General features: G+C 31.0%; 1 pseudogene; it reads left to right on the forward strand.

The window, feature by feature from the left end:
• Nucleotides 1-20,477, forward strand: part of LOC115879682 — a 107,234-nt pseudogene that overhangs the window by 59,233 nt on the left and 27,524 nt on the right.

Below are 20,477 nucleotides of genomic sequence, written 5' to 3' on the forward strand. Positions count from 1 at the left end.
CTATTAAGTTTGTACTCTTAAAGAAAATGTACCACCACTTGAAAGATTCGGTATTTAATAATAATTAATTAATATATTAATTTACTATATTAAACTTTATGTTATGAATTAATATATACTGCCACCTGTTAATGGCATACAAACTACGCAAAACAAATGACATCATGATTCGCCCTAATTTAAAAAGTGCTGAAGCAAACGAGTTGTTTCAGAAAAAGCCTACAGACATTCCAAAGTCGATTATCACTTTACTCTACCGATATATCGGTCTCTAGGGAGTAGTAGGGCTTAAGGTTACAAATGGCGGACATAGATTAAAACATTATCCCACTTTATCTACCCTTTTGGGTGATTTCGTCCTGTTACTTTTTTGGCCAAAAAAATTTATGTCGATTTTTTTTGTCATTCATACCTATTATCCTATATTACATTAATAATTAAAGTGAAAGATGATTTTACTACAACTATAAAATGTCGTAAATGAGAATGGGTGCTCATCAGATATGGGTAAATGTAACAAATTTACAGATTGTTACATTTTTTGTATTTATTACTTATAAAGGGTCCAGAGGAAAAAATTCAAGTTCAAAATCAAGTTTTTCGTCTGGACCCTTCATATGTAACATACATAACAAAATTAGGAAAATACCATATCAATTTATGTCATGTTTGCAATTGTAGTGATATATTCCTTAAGATTATAAAAATCCATTAATAAATTTTACATAATGTACAAACAGTGACAGCACATAGTACAGGACAGCAAAATGGTAAAAATGGAACGGAATACCCTATATTTTACTTCTGATTCCATTACGAACCGAAAAACTCTATTTAAGAAAATAAAATATCTATTTCTTCTTTGAAACCATATCAAGATCGACCTTTGACAGACTTGTTTTAGAAAATTCAATAGGAATTCTCGGATAAAACTTGGCAGACATATTGATATTGAAAAGCAATCGATTTTATCATTTCTTGGAGTTTATGTACAAAGCCCGGCTCTGCTAACTTCTTAGGGTTATCTTTGCTGTCAGATTATTGTTATATATTAGAAAATTATCTATCTCCTTTTGGTTGCTTTCTTTAGAATTCTCCCTATATTTTATCATGCATCCTGCACATTTTCCACATTGTTGGAAATACTTTATGCTTGAGAGATTTTTTTTAATTCTTCTTCTTCGTACAGTGCCATACTCTATACAGAGCGTCGGCTATCTCTCGCATGTACTTGTGATGTGTGTCATCAGTGTTTCACAAGTACACAGGACCTACAGTTTATCGTCGAATCCGAACGGCACCATTGAGAGGCTGTACAAGGCAAATATACTCAAGGTGGTTTGCCATTGCCTTCCTTGAGATGGTGGCTCGTTGATCGCTCCATTTAGATAAATAAATATTTTTATTTAAATAAAGAAAGCGGTCGTACTGGCTGAGGATCGAACCCAGTACCATCCCATCTCTCACACTGCACATCGACACACTTACTACTAACTGCTTGCGCTACGGCCGGTCACTTTTTTTAATTATTCTGAGAAAAATATTTACAAGAGTCCGTTTTTTAAGCGGAGGTTACGTTCTTTGAAAACTTTTAAATCAAAATCGCCTATATTGAAATAAACTTTATTATACAGGACGTTTCAAAAAATATATGTCTAAGATTAATTTTTCATATCAAAATAGATTCGATTGTAGCTTCGTTTCGTAGCTACAGGGTATTAAAGTTTTAGTTTTTTGCGATTTATTATGATTTTCTTCCAAATGCTTTTAGCGAATGAAATTTTGAAGGTAAAAATGACTATAAGCGTAACACATTTTAATGCTAAAAAAAGTGTCCACATATTCACCAGTAACGTGTCTGGGTTATCAATGACATTAAATTTAATTAACACTTTGGTCAGTTAATGACATTAAAACACTTTAAATGTTGTTAATATACTTGGATTAAGGCAAATTAATAAAATTGTGTTTATCTTATCAAGCCCAAGTAGCATTTTTGGACACATTTTAGGTAATGTTTCTAATAATTGTTTTTAATAATTCTTGACACAAAATGGGAACGGTATAGGAAAATAGGAAACATTTTCGAAACCTATATATTTTATATGGCTCTATTGCGTGTGTTTCCAATGTGGTGGCACTAGCCGTTTCTTCAAATGTTTCGATGCGGAATCAAAACTTTAAGAGGAAGTTTTTCGAAACATTTTCTGCCATTTGTGTCCAAGACGTTCCCGTTTCCAGCAGCCACTGTTTCTAAATGTGAAGAAACAAAATATCAAACTAATATAGCCTATATCTGTGTGTGGATTTCAAAATGAAAACAACCATCAACAATGTCGACCTCCGATAAATTTTTTTCTTAAAGCCTTTATTTTTAGGTTTTCTCGCACAAAAAATGTCTGGCAAAAGCAAATTCATCGTTTTATTTAATAATGTACTTTCATATTTTTAATGCCCCTTCTATGTATCATTATTTGCTGCTATAAAATATTTCTGTTTGAAATATAGATTTTTATTTTTATTATGTATGTATGTATGTATGTAAGTATGTATGTATGTATTTTTATTTCTATATCATGGTTCTGAAAATAAAAATATATAAATCAATGTAAATAGAACGCGTTCTTATGAGTTTAAAAGCTCAAAAGCAGATCAAAATATATATTTTTAGTTAAAAACGCTATCACTAGCAATTAAATTAAAAATTATTTTATAAAATTGACATGGAGTCAGATACAAATCATCTACATTATATTATATTTGTGTTTAAAAGAGAGAGAGAGAGAGAAACTCGTGTTTCGAAAATGAATCGTCAATAAATGGAAACCTTGATTCCAAAATGTTTCGATTTAGCGCTATCTGTGTAGGAATTTCGAACTAGTCACCTGTCAACAACGCCAATCAAAACTTTTGGTCAAAATAATTAAAACATTTTTATTTACTTATTATAACACAATTAAAACATAAAAACATGTATTCCATTGTGGAAAAAAGAGATAAGAACGTTTGCTGGTAACATTTTTCTTCGGTCTCCTGTTGGGTATGTTCTCATGTCGTGTTCTCATATGACAGAGTATCAAATAAATTATTGAAACTTTTTAGGCACAAAACGGGTACGAAAATTGTAAATGTGAGCCACATCTGTTTCTTTAAAAGTTTTGAAAAATTTGTGACACTAAGATCTTTATTCTTATAGCTTATGTAGCGAAACCATATTTTGGTAAAATGTTTCGAAACAAGAAGCGATTTATGTTACGAAACATATGTGACGAAACTGTTTCGCAATGTTTCACAGTTGAGATTTTGTTTCGATTTTGTGTCTAAAAATGCTACTTAAATAAATCTTATTTTTACGTGAGAAATCTTCCCAGGAGAGATGGCACATGTTTTTTGAAACACCCTGTATGAGTCTAAAATGGGGAGTCTATGAGTCTTAAATAAGTGCAAAATTTTTTAGTGGCGGTATATTTCCACACTAGAAACAAGTCTATGAGTTTTTTTTCTTGAAACTAAAATTTGACAATTTTATATTTTGGGATTTTTTTGGAAAAACGTATTTTAATTTTTAGTTAAATAAACAAAAAATCTTGATAATAAGTAGTAGATTAAATTTAGAGCTAGGAAAGAATAGGAAAAACAGTGAGTTTCAAAAACATTTTATTCAAATTTTCAAAGTAAAATAACTCGGCTATATAAGTAAATACAGGGCCATAAGAAAGGAGAAATATTTAAAAAATATCTAAAGTTATTCTTTTGAATGTGGGTTTTAGTGCTCTTCAATAAACCTAAATAGAATTATTCTCTAAAATAATTAGGGAAGCCAATAATTGACCCCATTAAAATTTACATGGGATTTCCTATATCCCGCACGACGATGCAACACCCGGTATAATAAAAGTGATCTATAATATTAAGATAAATTTAGATTCTAAATTCACTCTTAATCCAGTCACTCCTGGAGTAACAGTTTAGAAAAATAGATATAAACTTTCAAGGAACAGAAATACAAATATTTTAGTATATTATATTAGTTTATTGTGTTGTTATTTCATATATTCTTTGTTACCGCAAAACCACAAAAATACTATTGATGATAGTTATTTTTCTTTTAATGGGATAAAAGGATCTATAGCAGAACCCAAGTCTAATATATATTTTTGTTTTGCAGCCGTTCAAACAGATAAGATCGATTTTTAACAAACATCGTTCTATCCGATTCAATAAGAATTCCGAGAGAAAACTTCCAAGACATATATATTGAAGACAATCGTCTTCGGCATTCTATAACATTCCTTTTAGATTTAATAGAATTTAACATTTGTTGTTCTTTTGCAGAGTAGTTTTCCTTGTTTGAGAGGATTTTGAAAATCAATTTTAGACAGAAAGGGTTTGACAAATAAAATGTTTTATTCAGAGTAGAGATTTTCGTCAAATGATGCATTGCAAATGGAGTTTTCCAACCCGTATTTTAGTGCCAGCCAATCAAATATGCTCTGTTGTTTTTTTTTGCAATAAAAATAGTAAATAAGTTATGTTTAGATGAGAATAAAAGTCATAGTTACATTGTAACAGGGTGAAAATTCGTAGGTAGGTTTAGCGAATCGAAAACCAACAGATATGTTTAACGATTCTAGTGTATTTACTTTTATTGCTGCAAATGTTAGTAATTTGTTATTCAAACAAAGCTTATAGTGGGGGGTTGGAACCAGTTGTGGGTAAAACCGTTATTTTAAAATAATGGTTGAAAAAGTTAGTGTTATTTATAACTGTTATTTATAACAGTATATATAACAGCTTAAAATATCAGTTTTTTGTTATTTTTTCAGTTTAATGTAAAACATCTAAAAGAGTATACCAATACGTTGTCCAAAATCTTCATATTTTTTCATAATAATAAAAAATAGTGTACCCAAAGAAAATAAACTCTGTTTTAATTTTTAGAATATCTTTATTATATTATTATTTGTAAGAAAATAATTATTAAAAAAATCAATGTTATTAATATTAAAAAATATATTTTTTGACACCCTGAAAAATATTGACATTTGACACCCTGGGTCGTAGTAGTTGTCTATCCAGCGGTTTTGGTTCAGTAGCAATTCTGTCATAAACCTGGCAACTACAGAAGTTGCGGTACTGCGTGCCGCTACGCGCCGCGCCGGTTTATGTGAGTGAAATAGTTCTCATATTATTTAATTATTTTTCTTTATTTGGTGTAATTTTAAATTGTTAAATAATTTTTTCGGTTGCTTTTAAAATAATCTGTTGTATAGGGTAATGCGGAAAGGGCAAATATACAAACTCTTTCCAGAGATTTCCCAGTTTCCATTTAGCGAGGAAAACTGGGAAATCTCTGGAAAGAGTTTCTCGCTAAATATGCTCCAGAGGTAAAGGTACTAGTTAAAGACAATAAACTCATGAAACTACTAGTTTTTGCAACTAATGTAACAGATTTGTTCGCAAAAACTAAAGTGATAGACCAATCAATTGTATTACCGGTAGATATCTACTTATAGAAGAGGACTAAACGTTTAGATAATACTTTCATCTTCTTCCAGTGGTTAAAAATAATTTTTTTGAATATTTAAAAGTTTCTCTTTGGTTTATTTTATTATATTTTCGGTATGATTTAGTTTTTGTGAGTGGACAAAGTTAGGTATATTTATTTTGAATAGTAAAAGTGTTTCGTTCGGTTCCATGTTGTATAATACGTTTAAGTTTTTTTATGTGCTAATAAATTAAATATGTATTAAAAATGTTGCTTGTTACTGTTTAGCATGCTATATAATTAATTTTACAATAAAATATTTGAATTACAGAATATTTAAAAAATATAAATGCGGTACAGAATAGTGCGAAGTGTACAAGATAGCTTAATGGCCGTAAAAACATCATCGCAACTTTATTAGAATAAACCAGGAGTAAATAATAACCGAGAAATCGGTAGTAATGGCATTTTATATCCCTTATGTGCTGTAACAAAGGTGAGTTTTGTTAATGTAAATAATAACAGTTTATATATTTATAATTAATTTATTTTTGTTTCCTAAAATATTTTAATTACAAGAAAATAAGTAAAAGTGGGCAACGCTGTGCCGGTCAAGCTTAATGACGTGACTGAAAGTTTATTTGATATGAACTACAGAATGGAATCTAGAAGGCTCCAGAAAGGCCGGAAAGATGTGAAACCAAATAAAACAAGCGATCAAAAACAAAGCACTCTTTTTTTTACGATCAGTCTTTTAGGTGCCTTTTACTCCAATTAGGAGTTATAGAATTTATACTTTATTTTATTATCTAAAGAAAAACTCGACAAATTTACCACAATATTATATCGGTGTGACGCACGTTACTTACGCCATGCTTTAAATATATATTATTCCATTTTCGTTTTGATATCCGACACCCCCGACTCGATTCTTCTGGGGACAAAAGCCGCGTACGCTTTTGTGCTATCCAAACAGAAGAACGGCGAATTAAAGACAAATAAAGGAGAACGGAGACTTCCTCTTCAGCTCGGTCGCCTTTTGTAGGTTACGAATCTCTCCATCTTTGTTTCTCCCTCAGGACGGCAGTTAAGTAGGTTTTTTTTCCGGATCCTTATTGGTAAGGAATGGCGAGGCAAAAACGATTCAAATTGGCTATTTATTGTTCTGACTTTTGTTTCGTGGACAATAGTTAAAATTTGTTAAAATAAACAATTGTCTATAGTCATTGTAGGAAATGGTCTGTTTGTTAAAAATCACTTTAATATAAAGCCATGAGAAATAAGTCTTCGTTTCAATTTTAACTTAACTGAATGTTTATAAAAAAACTCTGGAGGTTAGTAAAAACGGCGCCAAAGACGGCTTGGGTATGATAAAATCCATAATAATTTTTGTAAGGTCAATCTCTAGACGTCTTTTACTAAAAATTAATATAAAATTTAACAGTAATTATAGAAAGATTAAAAAAGGATAGAGATTAAAAATGAGTTTAAGGGTTTTAGAGAAAATTAAAAAAAAAATTAAAATATAGTTGAATTTTTCAAAAATTTTCAAATATAGTTGAAAGTCCTAGAATTAAAAACGCGTTTCTATAGTAATACATAATTTGGTTTTCATATAATTTTAATTAACGCAATATTTTGTGATGTTTTAAGATGTTAAAGAAGCACAAAATTTATTTAGTGCAACGCTACGAAAATGGTATGATATTTATCGGAAAATGTGGTACTTTAACAACAGCAAAGAATATGATGTTAATCAAAATTAATAATAACCATCTATTAAAGAATGAAATCGAAATTATACTACCATGCCTTTTGATTTTTAGGAAAATTCAACCGTATTTTTATGTTTTTCTTAATTTTCTCTAAAACGATATGTGCATTTCGAAAAGTACAAACTGGATTAACCATTTTAGAACAAGCAAAAATTTTTATCAAGAATACATTTTTCTCAAAATGTCAATAATAAAAAAGTGTTTCCTCTTGGAAAGACACTCCGACCAGCAGGCAATTTATCCACTTTGTATTAAAATTACAATGATTGAAAAGTAATATATAAATAAAACTATTAGTTCGAAAAATTTGAATTTGTTAACAAATTCATGTATAGAACTTTTATAGTTTTCACAATACGCAATCTATTTTAAATTCATACGAGTTTATAAATTAATAACCCTATTTTGGAATTCACCCAAAGGATTAAAAAGTATGAAACCCAATGTTTCTCATTTCCATATAGACAAGAACACTGATGCAGGGGATGGATAAAATAACCGCTCACCCTATAGTAAGCCTCCGAGGGAAGTGTTTGTAATATATTACAATTTTTCGATGGTGGTTTATTTACTATAAAGTTTAGTTATAATAAAATAAAATAATAACTAGATGACGATTTTATGAAACTGGTTAATATTGCAGCGTTAAGTGTTTTGTTGGTTAGGCCAGTTTATTTACCACTGAAAAGTTGGTTTTAGATTGAATTTTAACCCAGTGACACTTTATAAGAAAAAAATTGTGTGTGCACTATGTGGGCGTATTGTGTTTGAAAAATGTTTGAAAAAGTCTAGTTTGAAATGTTAAGAAAGTAATAAATTAAAAATTAATAAATAATTTGATTCACTTTTACAAAATTTGTATTAAAATGTCCGTCTGTCCATCTGTTCGTCTGAGGACTCTATTCGGGTACCTCTATCCACGTGCCGAGTTTGGTTCCAATCGGTTTCAATCGACCCATAATTAAGAAATCCTAATGATTTCGACCATTTACAGGTATTGGTTCGAAACGTTGAGGGCCTCATCTTGTAACCCGTCGCCAATTATGCCGAAATTGACCCACATTTTTCTTCAATATCAAATCCTTAGTCCCACCCTGATGAAGATGTAAACCCAACGTCATAGCAGTCATATATTTGCAGGGTGGGACTGTGTGCACCGTCGCTCACATAGCCTACTCAAAAAAATTGGTCGCGATCGGACGACATCAACTTTTGACATTTCTTATGTACGTCAAACCTAATTGTCACAGTGGCACGGGTCAGTTTGCCTTAGTCCAATCTATCGATATACAAAATTTCATCTAAATCGGACGATTTTTTCTAAGACGTAGGCTGTCCATGCCACTTTTCCTGTCGTGTGTCATGCACGGCCTTGAGTTTACTCCCAGCGCGCTTAAAAAGTTTCACTTCAATTACTTCTTTATTTGCAGTTTTCTGTTACAGTGGCAAAACACCCAGAATTTTATTCAGATATTATCATAAATTTATTTTTTTAAATATGATTTACTAATAGTAAATAATTCCTATTGTCGCTTTCATAATAAGAAGATGGTACACTCTGGCGAATATGGGGAATAAACGCGACTCAACTTTTAATAAACAAATAAACTGTTTTTTAAAAATATTTTAATCTAAATTAAATTTTACAAGAAAAAAATAGGTGTTAACAGCTCGGGGACAGAACCTTGACGGAAGACAATAGAAAAGATAACAGATTTACAATAGAAAAATGGCTAGGGGAGAAAAAATGTTTATGTTAGCAATATTAGAATAATGTCTTTTATATACAGGGTACACACAAATTATTTGTTTAATTAAATTATCAGTTGTATAAATATTTTTTACTTTTCTCATAATTTTTTTTTATTGAAATTGAAAAACAACAGATAGGTATTCTATACCGGGTGCGTCTCAAAAGTGGCTCACTCCTATAACTTTTTTAATTTTTTAGATAAAAAAAACTTGATTTGGTATGTTAGTCTATGACATAAATTAGGATTGATTGACGGTATTCAATTCTTTTCGGCCACTTCCTGTTTCACCGGAAATTCCTACAACTTTTGATTTTTAAATGGTACCCTCGGTATTTTTCTACTTTATTCGATAGAAAATGACACTCTGAATAGAATAACATATATGTCAACTTATGACATTTTTACTTAAAACGAAATAGTATTTTAAATTTCAATCTAAAGTGCCATGCCTGTGTTAAAAACACTACTTTTTAATGAAGAAGCCTCGGAAAAATAGTTTTGATCGTCTAATGTCTTTAGTGTCTTGTCCTGGCCGGTTAAAAGATGCCTAAATCCTAAATGGTGCCTAAATGGAACGAGGGTGGCTCATTAGCATATGTGGTAAAAGCATTTTTTTACGAATAATTTGGTACCACACACTTGGTATTTCAATTTGGTATGTTGCAATTTCAAATTAACCATTTTCGAAAATGTCAAAAGTTCAGAAATTATATCTTCATTCTATTCAGAGTGTCATTTTCTATAGAATAAAGTAACAAAATACCGAGGTTGCCATTTAAAAATCAAAAGTTGTAATCATTTCCGGTGAAACAGGAAGTGGCCGAAAAGAGTTGAATACTTCAATCAATCCAAATTTATGTCATATACTAACGTACCAAATCTCGATTCTTTATCTGAAGAAATAAAAAAAATTATACGGGTGAGCCACTTTAGAGACCGATGTTCTGCTTTCTGAAAAAATACTTTTGTTATTTATAATATCCAGCAAACTAGCAGCTTCAAGTTCTAAATGCGGATCAAACAAACCGCACAAATAATTTGTCCTCGTTTGACAGACAAAATTTCAGTAGACAGAACAAACCGCGATCGCTTTGATCGTTGGGGCAAGAAATTCGCCATGTCGTGTTCGTTCAAACTTTGAAATTGTTTAGGAGCAGTCTGCAAAAGACAAGTTAGAGCTAATTTACTAATCAAACCAAAATTAGTCTGGGAGTTTAGATAATTTAACATATGAATCATAGTATATTAAAGTTAGAAACTGATAGTGTTTATCTGTTAAATATTATAAGATTTATATACAGTATGTTCCCGGATTGCCTTTACAAGAGGAAAAACTTTTTTATTATTGGTATTTTGAGAAAAATGGCTGCTTCATAAAAATTTTGGCTTGTTCTAAAATATGTGATAAGAGTTATCAGAAAATGTGATACCTTAACTGCAAAAAATATGATGTTAATCAAAATTAATAATGAATAACCATCATAGAACGAAATCGAAATTATATTACCATAGCCTTTGGTTTTTAGAACTTCACAAAATTCAACCAAATTTTCATGTTTTTTTTATTTTCTTTAAAACGGTATGGAAATTTGGAAAATTATAAATAGGATTAACCATTTTAGAGCAAGCACATTTTTTTATGAAGAAATATATTTTTCTCAAAATGTCAATAATAAAAAAGTTTTTTCTCTTGTCCTGTTTTTTGTATTTACACAATCCGGGGACATATTGTAGATAAAATAAATTAAGTCAACATTCTAAATTGTATTTTAAACATTATCAGTAGATTTTATAACCTAAAAAATATTATCCGATCATAAGAAATATAACTAAGCTTAATAAACTACACTCAGGTGCAAAAAACGCAATGGAGATTTTTTTCGTCAAGTTTAAAGTGTTATATTTTTTTACTTTTAATCCTATTTTTCCGGAGCGTCCACGACTTCGATCAAGGACCATGAGTTTATATGAACAATTTCACATGGGTCGCGTATGCTCCGTTCGTATGATTTCGTCCGACGCGGACGCGACGGCTATCTTGAAAAAAACACGAACAGCGCGAACGCTCCGCTCTATCTGAAAGCGCTGTAATTCATAAACTCAGTTTTTTTATAAATTGTAGTATTTGGCTTATTATACAGGGTTAATTGAAGGGTGTAATTTTACCCTAACATTAAAACACCCTGTGCAATCATTTCGTGAGTAACTTTTCTTAAAACATCATTTTTAAAGAACCCAGTGAATATATTTATAATTTCGACCATCTTCAATAAGATCAATTACTTTTGCACAATCTTCGACACTAAGAACCATATTCAATCGTATACAACAATAATCACCAAAGCCACCTCGTCATTATGAAGAATAACATCACAAAGTAACGATAATTGAAAGAACTGCAAAATGTTTGTGACAAGTTTGCTCTCAGTTGACATTTTGCTCTTAAAAATTAAGCAAAGCATGTGTTGACACAAGCCAAAAAACAAAATATTTAGGTGACATGGTTCTGAACGAAAAATAATGTTTTAGGAAAATTTGCTCGCGAAATTATTGCACAGGGTGTTTTAAAAATAAGGTATAAAACAACTCTTCGATTATTCCTGTATAAGTCAAACACTAAAGTTTATAATAAACTGTGTTTATGAAATAAAGTTGATATATTTAATATTTATATAGAGTTTGCTAAAAAAATCAAGGAAATGGGGCTAAAATAAAAAATAAAACATTTTCAACAAGACAAAAAATGTTTGCGTTGCGTTTTTCGCATCTGAGTGTATTTAAAATCGTTATATTAGCGATAGAAAAAATGAAATAAAAAAATTAAATTAGTAAAAATAAAAAAGTAAAATTAAATACGGTTGAAATAATAGTAAATGACAAACAAAAAATAAACTAATTTCCTCCCTTTCTTCAGAACATGTTTTAATTACTCTTCTTGTTATTGGATAAAGTATAAATTGACAATAATTGCTGTCATTTGTATTTGTAATTTAGTAATTTTAATTCTCAACTTGACGTACTATAGCATTTTTATGATCAAATGTTTGTAATGATTTTTAAATTTGTGTTTGTAACTGTATTTTATCACTTGACATTGTTTCGTATGACTTTTCTCGAAAATATTTACCTATTTTGACTGTGTTTTGTGATTATTTTAGCTTTGGACCTGGGGATGGAATATAATTAATCCGAAACATGTTGCCCCATTACCTAAGAAAAATTATTTTTTGTAATAAATAATTCCAAAAAATTGTGACGTATGAGTCTCCTTCCCGTCGCTAGAGGTTTTAAATTTATTATAAACTCCTTTATAAACTCATACTGGGTTAGAGAATGGTTATTAAAAAATAAAATATTTGAAGATCGCCATTATTAGTTGGTTTTGTGACATAAATACTTGTATTTTCCAAACTTTAATCTTTATTAGCCGACCATACCAACAAGTATGGTAGGCTATTAAGATCGGATAAATGACCTAAAAAAATGTCATGTGTCAAATGTTTTCATGGTGTCTGTCTGTCTGTCCGTCTGTCCGTGTCTAACATGATAACTCAAAAACCGCTAAACCGATTTTAACCAAATTTGGCACAAAAATACTGTGGCACCCGAGAATCTGGCTATTAGTTTTTGGTGTGGGTGGGGGGTTGGTAAGGGGGTATGGGAGCGGGATAAAAATTTTAAAAAATCATAACTCCAAAATTACAGTAGCTAGCGAAATGCGGTTTTCAATTTAAGATTAGGAATAATATTTGCAACAAAATTAGTAATAACACCAAAATCAGTCCAAATTGTAGTTTTTGAGATAAAAAAAATTGGAAAAATTCCTTTAGTTTGAAACTAAAATAACTGCCTACCAACTTTTTATTAACATACTTATGGGCGGCTATACATAGTTGATACACTAAATTAATACCAGTACCAGTACCTGCACTGTAAAGTATCACATAATGTCAATTTTTTTACACTTTTGCAGGGATGCGGTTTTTGCCATAATTTTTTAGGAAACTGCTGATGTCATCAACAAATTTTTATAACCTTTTTTTGTGATATCTATCTATCTTTAAAACTAAGCCAGATACCTGGCAATAGTTTCGAAAAATAAATGGATAAAAGTAGATATTAGTTTATTATAATTCAAAATTAAATATTTCCTGTGTAATTGAACATCATAATGCTAATAATACCCTAATTCATTTTTATAATACTGCTATATATGGAATTTAATATGTTATATTCTATACAGAAATATTTTCAGCTCTTAATTAATATTTATTTATGAATTATCGAAAATTGATTAAAATTACTATTCAATAAACCAATTATTGGATTGTGGTAATAAGGCAATTAATTTTATATAAACGAATGCTTTTAAATTATTATATATAAAGTGTATTTAATATCAAACAGGTAGGTTTTATTGCAAAAAATAATTTAAAATTGGATATTAATATTGCATAAAAGTGATATGAACAGAAGAAAGACTGAATCAATAGATCTGGAAGAATATATCTATAGAAGAACTAACAGTAATGTAAAATATTGATTTGAAATATTTCTGTTTTAATATTTTCTATACCATATAACTTCGTGGGGTAACAACTACTGTTTGGTTTGAACTACAGATCGCTGAAGAAAGTTTAATGCGTTTGTTATTTGCACGGTAAGAATAAAAGTACTACGATTAATAGATGCCCAGGTAAAAATTGACCAATTTAACTTCCATCTTCGGCGGCCGGCGCCTCATTTTCATTTTTCCAAACGCGAACGTCGTTTCCGGTACTCGATCTCACATCCGCCCCTTGATCTCCGGACCGGCGACGGCGGCGAAACCGCCAATTTGAACGTAGTTTTCGGTTGCAGCGGCCCGCCATTGTGCTACGGTAATTGATTTGATTTAAGGGTCGCTCTCGTGTAATATACGATTTCGGGTTATCGGCTGCGGCCCTTCTCCCTTTCCTATTTTACGGGATGCTGAATTGCTCGGGATTTCCGTTCAATTCTAGTTATTTTGCATAAAACTGGTTTTATTAATATATTTGCCTCAAGTGTTTTTGTTATTATTTTGACGTGTAATTTTAATTCTATAAGTTAAAATGAATATGCAAGAGTTGCTACAACTATAAAATATTGAGAATACGGATCAAATTTCAAAAATTTTCATACCACAGTAATGACTGATGTATAAAAGTTAAAACCTTTGACAAATCACATTTTTGATAAATTAAAAAGGAACGGTCCATCCTGATCTAATAAATTATGAATTCAATGAGATTGCTTATGAAATTGATATTTTTAGTTTATTCTTTTATTTATTTTTATATATTATAAATTAATGCAGATTATATAATCTGCAATAATTTACGAAATGCCGTAATGACCTCTACAATCTCTTTCATCTGTTAAAAAAGAGTACGACAATATAAGATGTAACAATCGCTGAACAAAGTTTAATACGTTTGTTATTTGTACGGTAAGAATAAAAGCGCTACAATTCATAGACGTCCACGTAAAAAATTGACCAATTTAACTTCCATCTTCGGCGGCTGGTGCCTCAATCCCATTTTTCAAAACGCGAACGTCGTTTCCGGTACTCGATCTCACATCCGCCCCTCGACCTCCGGACCGGCGACGGCGAAACCGCCATTTTGGACGGAGTTTTCGGTTGCAGTGGCCTGCCATTGTGCCGTGCGGTAATTGATTTGATTTAAGGGTCGCTCTCGGGTAATATACGATTTCGGGTTATCGGCTGCGGCCCTTCTCCCTTTCCTATTTTGCGGGATGCTGAATTGCTCGGGATTTCCGTTCAATTCTAGTCATTTTTCACAAAACTGGTTTTTCAATATCTTTGCCAAATGTTCTTGCTATTATTTTGACGTTTTATTTTAAATCTATGTATAAGTTAAAATGAATACGCAAGAGTTGTTACAACTATAAAATATTGATAATACGGTTCAAATTTCAAAATTTCCATACCACAGTAATGACTGATGTATGAAAGTTAAAACCTTTGACAAATCACATTTTTGATTAATAATAAGGAACGGATAATCATGATCTAATAAATTATGAATTCAATGAGGGTGCTATTTGTGTTGCTATCTGATTTCTATTCGGTACAGTCCACAGGCAGTTCCTTTGAAGAGAAACACACACGTGTCTTGACATATGTTTTGAACACAATCTATGTAGTAAAATGCCGGGGCGACCTAAGATATATATTTTTTTATTTTAATTTTTATACTTTTTTAGGAAAATTTTACTATCCTGTATCTTAAAAGTTATGACGGTTAAGACATATTTTCATATGAGGTTTTTGTTCTTAACATGGGTCTAAAGGTACATTCAGGCTGAGAGCGTCGAGCGTCGCGTCGCGTTTGCATCGCGTCCGCGTGTCGAAATGGAATCAATTTATTTAACTTAAATTAGACCGTTCAGGCAGACAGCGTTGCGTTTGGCGTTGCGCTAGCGTCCGCTGAGCGTCGGGGTTCGAGTTCAATGGGGCAGGCGCGACGCAAACGCGACGCGACGCTCGACGTTCTCAGCCTGAATGTACCTTAAGAATCATCTCCTGAATACTAGCATGTCATTTAGGAACATCATGACTTATTTAAACAAACACCCTGTATTAAAATACGATTAATTTATTTTACTTATGTAATCTACATCACTTACCGGCTATCATTCAAAAAATAGACGTTTCAACTTTCCAAAACATGTATTTTTTGAACATGTATTTATTACCACCTAATTCTGCAATACTGACCTCTGTGTGCCGTGATAACCACCATAATCTTTTTCATCTGTTAAAAAAGAGTACGACAATATATGACGTAATCACATTTGGTTCTTAACATGGGTCTAAGAATCATCTCCTGATTACTAGCATGTCATTTAGTCCTAGACGTGTCATTTACTAGCATGTCATTTAGTCCACCAATACGAACTCCCATGACTTATTTAAACAAACACCCTGTATTAAAGTACGATTAATTTATTTTACTTATATAATCTACATCACTTACCGGCTATCATTCAAAAAATAGACGTTTCAACTTTTCAAAACATGTATTTTTTGAACATGTATTTATTACCACCTAATTCTGCAATAATGACCTCTGTGTGCCGTAATAACCACCATAATCTCTTTCATCTGTTAAAAAAGAATACGACGTAACGATCGCTGAACAAAGTTTAATACGTTTGTTATTTGTACGGTAAGAATAAAAGTGCTACGATTCATAGACGCCCAGGTAAAAAATTGACCAATTTAACTTCCATCTACGTCGGCCGCCGGCCGCCTCTATCCCATTTTTGTAAACGCGAACGTCGTTTCCGGTGCTCGATCTCACATCCGCCCCTCGACCTCCGCACCGGCGCGGCGGCGGCGATACCGCCATTTCGAACGTAGTTTTCGGTTACGGTGGCCTGCCATTGTGCCCCGGTAATTGATTTGATTTAAGGGTTGCTCTCGTGTAATATACGATTTCGAGTTATCGGCTGCGGTCCTTCTCCCTTTCCTATTTTGCGGGATGCTGAATTGCCCAGGATTTCCGTTTAATCCTACTCATTTTTTACAAAACTGGTTTTCTCAATATCTTTGACTCAAGTGTTTTTGCTATTATTATGACTTTTATTTTAATTCTATAAGTTAAAATCTCGGTTAAAATGAATATTATGCGAGAGTTTTTACAACTATAAAATATTAGGAATACGGATCAAATTTCACAGTTTTCATATGATTATATACCATCGGCATTAGAAAACATATATAAATATTGACTCACTCTCCTATTGATTTTTCAGTGAAGTTGTAAATATGGTTTTTGAAGGTCTAGGTATGCTGAAAACATTCCAAATTTGAACAATTTTGGCAAGCCATTTTTAACTAATTTAGGTAATACTGCATCTATTCTTAAATTAAAACTGAACAGGGAAAAATGTAAAACCAGAAATTCCAACATATTGTCAGTTGTCAAGTTATATGTTTGTCAAAGGCTTTTGTCTAATTTGAACAAGTTTGAAGTTACAAAAATACATGTCGGGGACACTAATCGTAGGTACTATAACATAGTAGTGTAGACAACACAGCAAATTGTATTCAATTATTGTAGGTTCACAACTTAAGGTATGTTGACATTTGCTGATATTGCATTTTTAGCTGGAATTGAGTGGGTGTTCGATAGTGGTCGCGCTATTAACTCTAAATCTATTAGAAATAATAGATTGTCGTTTTTTCAAGAACTTTGTTAATATTTTTGCTGTATTTTCTTTATAGACAGTATGTGAAAATCTTTATCAATAAAAAAATTACACGATTGCTGAAAATTGCTATACTCTAAAAGTAAATAGATGGATTGTTTATAATTTTTGAATGGAAAAAACAACCTTATCGAATTTTTCTTATTTAAACATATTTTAAAATATCCGATCTTGAAAAATAAAAAAAGTTTCAATATCTAAAGTGGTTCTTGAGTTATGGCCTGTTATGTGTTAAAAAGTTGAGTTTTTAAATTATCGCGATTACTGACGTTTTTTCGTTATAAAAAAATGACACCCTAACGATATCCTTATAACTCCGTTTCAGATGCTCAGAAATATGTCTAATAATTTTATCTAGTTATCTCTTGAAAAATCTTTTAAAAATAAGCGGTTTATGCGATCGTGATTTTACTTTACTCGATAGGGAAAGGCGTACCGGCAACGCCGCAACAGCAGACCGTCGCATTTCCCTCACTCCGACTTAATAAGATCCCTATCCGATTTACTTCCACACATGTAAATGCCGACCCAAAAGTAACAGTTGCCAGCACGGTGTAATGACTGATGTGTCCATGATGTGTCAAAGTTTAAACCTTTGACTAATCACATTTTTGAATAATTAATAAGGAACGGTCAATCATGATCTAATCATTATGAATTCAATGAAGTCGTTTATGAATCTGATATTTTTACAATATAACATTTTTAATTATTTTTATTTTAAATAGCATAATTGGTTTTTAATGTGACTATTAATCTCTATCTGTACTTCCTTCATGTATACTTTTAATATCGAGTGTTGAGCTGAGTTTGTATTAAAGGTTCTTAGACAACTACATTTTTAGTGGTATCTGTCGCTTAAAAAATCAATTAAGATTATTTTGAAAACCGGTTATTTTGAAATAACTCTTCAGTGGCAACGGCCTAACTTTTGTGCCCTGGTAATTTATTTTTATAATATTTTTTTTAAAGGCCGTTCTCATGTATTATGCGATTTCGGTTGATCGTTTGAGGTCCTTCTCTCTTTCCTGATTTGCGGGATGCTAAATTACTCAGGTTTTCCGTTTAATTCTAATCATTTTTAACAAAACTGGTTTTCTCAATATCTTTGCCAAGTCATATCGTTGTCAAGTGTTTTTGCTATTTTTTTTGATATTTTATTTTTTGGAACAATCAATAAGAAACGGTCAATCATAATCTAATAAGTTATGAATTATGAAAATACATACATTAATCTAAATTTAAGTGGTACACTGGCACGCAGAAATAAATATTTTATTATATTTGGATTGTACGTTGATCAATAATAAATATATAACGAACCATTATTTTATAAATAACTAATCGAGTGAGTGAATATTTTATATTATGTAAATTTACCTATAAAATTATTCTTTAAAAAAGTTTTTTTGTAAATGATTATAATTTTTTTCGTAACCTGAAAATGGTTTAATACCTTATTGTGTAATGCTAAGCTATAACGATATTATCCAATCATGGCAAATGAATGGAAACTTGCCATTTGTATCGAACTCTGAAGGTTATTCGTTGGAACATTTTGTCGTCCCTATTGATATTTTTTGCCAAGTTTTGACAAATTATACGGAACGGTTTTTTTAGAATACAGTAAGTCAATCAAACTAAAAAAGATGATTTATTGCTTATAGATATTTTAAGGCGATTATGTTTATTTATAGATTTAGCATTTAAAATAAAGTCAATTGTTTGTGATTAAATAAGTTAATTTTAGATGGATTTAGGCTAGGCCCCGACATGCAATTTCGAGTTGGCTGTTTATTTCGATCATCAATCAGTCATCATCAATTAATGTGAAAAATCATTTAAGTCAATATTTTCTATACAAATATTTTTATTATTAATAATATATACTATATGGTTTATTTTCATATTATAATTACCGGCATACCGCAGGAACCATAAAAAAATTCTATTTTATTAGTAAAAAAACAATATTACGAAAGGTTTTGTAAGTAAACCACTTAAATATTTTCTGTTGATGTTTTTAACAAGTTAGTTGCTACTTTGAATATGGTAGACAATGATTCAGTATCGAAACTAAAAGAATTTCGGTCTTTCATTGTCTTTTTATTCTATTTATAAACTAGGCTATTAACTAGGCATTCACCTGTAAATCCACCCTTGAAAACAAGACCGGAAATATTGAAACAAGAGAAATGGCATCTACCAGGTATCTACCAGGCATTTTGTGAATGCAGTGAGTCGTTTATTGGAGAGATTAAACGTCCTCTAAATGTACGACTTAGCGAGCACAAAAAACATATATAAAAAGGTGAAACAATGAAGTCAGGTATTGCGGACCATGTTTGGTCAAAACTGCACAATATAGAGTCAGAAGCTCGGGTTGTCCACTGGGAACCTTATTGGAAAAAGCTTAAATTTAAAGAAGCTGTTTTTATTGCTAACAATAACAACGTTTTTACCAATTCTAGTACATAAATATCTACGATATAACAACCACTGATAAGACACCAATGCAGACATTCTAAATGGACAACCTCATGCTTAACTGCTTCCCAACTTTTTTAAAGGTGAATGTATAACAGCTCACTAGTTTTAAGAATTAGATTAGTTTACACTTGATAACGGTCAGTGATCCTTCTGACCGAAACGTTGTGTTAATCAAAAATAAAGACAATGGAAGTTCGAAATTCTTTTAGTTTTAAGTTAGTTGTTGCAGCAGGAAAAAAATATATTTTAAGTGTTATTTTAGATAGCCCAAATCTCATTAAAAATACATATTTCCATTATGTTTTTTAATTTAAAACTGTATTTCTTTAAACTTTTGTCATATATGAAATAAAGGTTTTAATGAAAAATACTTTTAATAGAACTTCTTATGGGGAAGACAAATTTCAAAAAGGGATTTTTCAAACATTCCAATTTATGGGTACACTTTATTTTGTAATTTTCAAATATTGTTAATTAGTAATTAATTAGTTACAGTTCATATCAAATAAACTTTTAGTCACGTGATTAAACTTGACCGGCACGGCGTTGGTCATGTCTACATATTTTCTTTTAATCAAAATATTCTAGGAAACAAAAATGAATTAATTATAAATATCTCTCTCTCTCTCTCTCTCTGTCTTTATTCCTACAAAAGGAATGTAGTGGTCAGGTGATGTGTGAGGTTTGTCTCCATAATTCCCTGTCTTGTGC

This window comes from Sitophilus oryzae, unplaced genomic scaffold, assembly GCF_002938485.1.
Source record: "Sitophilus oryzae breed Bouriz unplaced genomic scaffold, Soryzae_2.0 scaffold_1583_pilon_pilon, whole genome shotgun sequence".
Classification (NCBI taxonomy): domain Eukaryota; kingdom Metazoa; phylum Arthropoda; class Insecta; order Coleoptera; family Curculionidae; genus Sitophilus; species Sitophilus oryzae.